General features: G+C 30.7%; 1 long non-coding RNA gene across 1 annotated transcript in view; it reads left to right on the top strand.

Annotated features, from left to right (window-relative positions):
- Positions 2,381-5,386, top strand: part of LOC110268256 — a 4,206-nt gene continuing 1,200 nt past the window's right edge. The window contains exon 1 of the long non-coding RNA XR_002356387.1: positions 2,381-2,474. This is a non-coding gene — a long non-coding RNA (uncharacterized LOC110268256). The remainder of the gene's footprint in view (positions 2,475-5,386) is intronic.

Here is a 5,386-nt window from a genome sequence, read left to right as displayed (position 1 = left end):
ATTGTCACAGTTGAAGCTTCTCACCGGAGAAGACAAGCTGTTGCATCATCCTCTTTGTTCTAACATCGAACCTCCTGTACATAATCCTGTAATGATTTTATTCATGTTCTATTTAATACCTTGTTTCTCTATTATATTTTATCTTGATTTCAATAGTTGATATCTTTATTTTAGTATTCTTATGTTCTCATGGAAATGTCGAAAGTGTTGTTGCTATAAGTGTGATCAAAGTTGGTGCCACTGCCGCCGTTCCAGTTGTGTTGGAATTGCCGCTGCTGTTGTGGTTCAAAATAAGTGGGATTGTTGCGTTTAATTCCTGTATTCGGTTAATCAACGTAGGGGGTTTAATTTAAATGGTTTTAATTTAAGAATGCCCGCAAAGTTTATTGGATAACTGCAAATAGGTTTAATTATTGAGTAATTGATTGGTTATATGGATCTAGAATTGTGGCTCCGAATGTGATTGAATTTGTTGATTTTGTGAAATTGATTATGTGTGGATTATGAATTGTTAATGAATGGTTGCTGAGAATTCTGAATTTTGATGGATTATATTGAATTTGCTGCTGTTGAGCTAGTTATTTGATTTTTGTAATGATGGTGGACTTAGTTGGTGATTGATTGGAATTAAGTTTAGAGAATATTTGAAGGATTAAATCTTGAAATGTTGAACTGCTTGCTGAAAATCTGAGTTTTAAAATTAAACGGCAACTTTGAAAGTGAACCAGTAACTCAATAGTGATTGAAATGATAAGAGATTAAAATCTAAGTAAACTATAACAAGTGTAATTATTAAGATTCAATTTTGAAAGGTTCGTATTAACTAAAGAATTAGTTATGATTTTTCAAATTTAAAATGTGAAATCTAATTTTCTGCATTACTTTTAAATTAAATCAATAACTTTGAAAGTCTATAACTAATTCTGTGATGAACAAAATTGCGTGGGACCAAGTCTGGGTGAAATTCGGGAATATATGGAATTAGATTAGAAAGTTTAAGGACATTTAAATAAGTATATGAATTATGGTGAATTTTTGAATTATGATTGTGAAATCTAATTTTTACTGTAGAATTTTTAAAACAGCAACAACTTGTTGGCTCTACTGGGAATGTTTTGAATTGAATTTTGAAATAAAACTAATTTTAAATAAAATACTATTATTTTAATGTCGTAAAATTTCAGAACAGTTGGAGTTGTGGTTTTAAAGATATGCATTTTTGAAATATGATGCATTATGCAGTAAAAGTCAGGTTCTGTTTTCTTAAATCAGTAACTTTGAGAGCTTATAAATTTTGATTCTGAATGGATATTGAAGTGCATATAATTGGTGGTGAAAATTAATCATGTTTATGTAAGTGATTTAAATTTCAGGGTTGTCCATATTTTAATGAGTGAGTTATAGGACTTGGAAGAGGATATATTCATTGGATTTTAAAACAGAATTCTACAGAAAATTACCTAATTTCCAAGTTACATAACTCCTTCATTAAAAATGGTATTGACCTAAAACCAATTGGAAAGGAAACCTGAATAAGTTAAGTTGAACCATATTAATTTTTAAGGATGTTAGATTTAATTTGAATTTTATATCAAATTTTGAATATTGCATGCTGCTGCTGTTTTCTGGTTTTTAAACACAGCAGAGCAGTCACGGTCTTCCTTCTATTTATGAGGCTGGATTGATCAGAAAATCATGACTTTTTTTTGTTAGAAAGTTTATTCTGAGACGATCATTTGGAAAAAAAGTTTATGCAATTCTGAGTTCATTTGATATATTAATAATAGAGAGAAAGTTAATCCGCCACGACTATTTTCATGACAACTTTGGCTATAAGAGTTTAAAAGAAAATGAGTTTTATATCATTAACAGATATTTCTGAGAATAGTAAAATAAAGACGATGAATGCCTTGAATGATTCTTTTGAGAAAGGATAATTGGTTTATGAGGTTGTTGGCAAGGGCATGAATTTTGTCCCACTTGCATAATTACGATTGTGAAAGAGATAAAGATAAAGTATTGATTAAGAATATGCCACAGAAGAATATGTGTATGCCTGTCGTATGAGGGCAGAGTAATGAATTGTCTGATTTTTGCCAAATAGAAGCGCCAAGTTTGTATCTACTTTTGATAAAAAAAAGATTGACAAAAGGGCGCAGTCTGGTATGCAAAGTATAATTGCATTGCACAAGAACTGGTTATCAAAACGGCGCAGTCTATTATGCAAGAGCGGGTACTATCAAAAGGGCATAGTCAGTTTTTCAGCCAAACCAATATCCTGTTAGAGGAGAGCAGAGGCTGTCTCCATAAAGCAGCTAAGAATTATAAATTTTGTGCACTGGTTGGAAAATCATATCCGGGTAGGAGATTGGGTAATGTTGGGAAGTGGGCAGACAACTGACACATGAGCTCATCGCCTGTACTAGGACTAAACATTCATCATATGTATTTGTATGACTTGTTTGGGTGTACTTGTACTGTGTGTGCTTTATTTACATTTAATTGTTTGTTGATTGATGTTTGTATTTTTTGTTTGGAGTGATTAACCATTTCTGACTATGAAATATTGAGGCACTGACAATACTGACCATGACTAATTTAAATTAAATTTGTAACCATGAAAGATTTGCTCCGTTTGACATTTCTAATCAAACTTCTTTGTCGTTAGTAAGGTTTCCTACGTGGCTGTTTATTATCCAAGGTGTCATTATTTTATTTTAATTTAATAATAAAATAATGTGTTAATAAACTAATCACTCATCAGAGTCTCTTGGTACCAAATTGAAACACCAAGGGTTTCACGCACAGAGTAAAGGTTCTTCATCAATGGTGATGTTGACTCTCCTCTAACCCAACGGACATCGTCGCTCTTCACCAGCGTTCATCGTCTGTGAGCATTGCAAGTGTAGTCGTCGTCATGGAGGTCCTCTGTGTCGTGCATTCAGAACTTGTATGTTCCCGTCTCAGTCGTTATTATCGCGTTAACGTGTCCTCAAAGGACTCGCCATCGCCTTCCCGTCGTCACCCTCGTTGCCTGTGTTCCGGTTGGTGCCTACTTCTACTCTTTCTTTTTTTTCATTGTTGTTTTCATTTTTTAAGTTAGGGCAAATGCTACCATTGCAGAATTCTTAATTCCCAATTTAGATATGGCTGTTACATAGACCATGTGCACTTCAATCTTTTTGGCAACTTAGTTATAGTGTTTTGGTTTAGAGTTACATTGACCATGATTTGTTTTGTTACTTAATTCTCATCAAACAACTATGATGAATTAGCATGAACTCATATGTCTACTATGTTAATGGGAGATGATTATATATTTGGCTTTGTCCCACATTAATTTGGTACAAGAATTTTCATTTAGTAATTGTCACCATTCATATATATTGCTATGTCAAGGTTAAATTAGAGTTTGTGATTTGAAATATAATCAACTATGTCAAATTTTGAATATCTAAAGGTTATTTTTGTTAAATTTTCATTCATTCAGTTCACAAATTTTCATTAACTGTTAATTGTTACAACTCATATATTGTTATGTCAAAGTTAAATCAGTGTTTGTGATATGAAATATAACCAATTATGTTAAATTTCGAATTTTTAAGTGGTTACTTTTGTCAAATTCTCAATTTTTTGTGGTTAGATATGTCAACAAATATATACTTATCAAGTTATTTTTGTCAAAAAAAAATTTTAACAAACCAGAAACTAGATATGTTCAACGCTACATTTTAGCAAAAAAATTTTAGCAAAAAAATTCTCAAAAATTTGTGGTTAGATATGTTCAACGCTACATTCCCCCTTCCCATTCCAATTCAACATCAACGCAGGAAAAGAATATAATTAAATCAAACCTCAATTCTACATTTTAAATACTAGAAACATGATTGAAAAGAAGCACAATACAGGTCCTATAACAATTGACAAAATCCATATCCTAATTTCTATAATTTCTCCCTTAATCTTTCCTATCTTTATAACTACTTTCATAATAAACATAAAAGAAAAAGCATCATAAATGAAGAAGAAGAAGCATGATAGCTATCATAATAAATCCATATTCTACTTTCATAACTATATTCTCAACCTTTTATCACTAGGATTTCAGATTTTCAAGTAACGCACACATTTATGAAGAAAAAGCACATAGGGTCATTATGGTAAAATTAGGCAGTAATGTCACGTTGAAAAGCCAAGTTGGAAGGATACTTGCCACGTAGGAAGCCTTCCTAACAGCAAATTTAAAAAATTGATGTTTGGTTAGAAATGTCAAATAGAGAAAATTTTTCATGGTTACAAAGTTAATTTAAATTAGTCATGGTCATTATTGTCAGCGCCTCAATCTTTCATGGTAAAAAATGGCTAATTACTCTTTTGTTTGCTTGTATTGTCTAATTTGTTTGTGTATGCATTTCACTTTTATATTGGAGGTTGTTATTAATCAGAAAGATTTTAAGAAATATAACTTGAAGCTAGTATCCAATTCTTCTAACGTAATTTCAAAGAGTTTTTATGAAATTAATAAAAATGAATATTGTTGAACTAAATTAACTATTTGCGTCTTATTCTTAATTTTCACGACATTCTAGACCTTTACTGAGAACTTGTGGTTTGGTTCTTACTCCAAAATTTTCCACCCTTTCAGTGACAGAGGTTCGAAGACTCAATATGAAGCTGCGAGCGATTAGTAGGCTTTCTTTATGATTTCAATTGCTTTTATAGAGTTCACTCATTCTTGTCCGTTGAGTTTTATTTTATATAAAGGGGTAAGGTATGATATGTTGAATCTAAATTCTATTCTAGATTACTTGTATAAGAATTATTATTATTATAGTATTTATGTGATTATTATTACTTGTAAATCCTTTATATATGATTTTAATGAATAAAAACAAAATTTTTTGCCATTTTTTTAAAACTGAAACGCAAAATCGATATAAAAGCTCAGTAATTAAGTAGTTAATATTAAAAAAGGTTATGTAATGTTCTTTCTAGTAGAAATACCATGACTTAAGCAAGGTATTCTGATGGAAGGGACGTTACATTTCTCAATTTAGATCATATATCCATTGATTAAGGAGTTGACAGCAAAGGTTGGTCTTGGTATGGATACGCATAGAGTCTTCGTACAATCGAAAAATAATTTTTTTTACTAAAGCGTTCAAAGGTATTTAGATCTGATCCATATATTATTCGAATAAAGTTTTTACACAAAATAAATCTTTAGGATTACTTTCTTTTCTTCCGCTATGTGTTATGAACACATGATAATCCTTCAGTACTATCAGAGATTTGACTTTTTGTGTTTAAATTTTATTCCTATTTTCTAAATATTTGTAAATTAATAGAATTAATTCAATTTTTTTAAGCATGTGATACAGTTACT

Source organism: Arachis ipaensis, chromosome B10 (assembly GCF_000816755.2).
Source record: "Arachis ipaensis cultivar K30076 chromosome B10, Araip1.1, whole genome shotgun sequence".
In the NCBI taxonomy this organism is placed as follows: Eukaryota; Viridiplantae; Streptophyta; class Magnoliopsida; order Fabales; family Fabaceae; genus Arachis; species Arachis ipaensis.
This window is presented reverse-complemented; position numbering and strand designations above follow the sequence as displayed.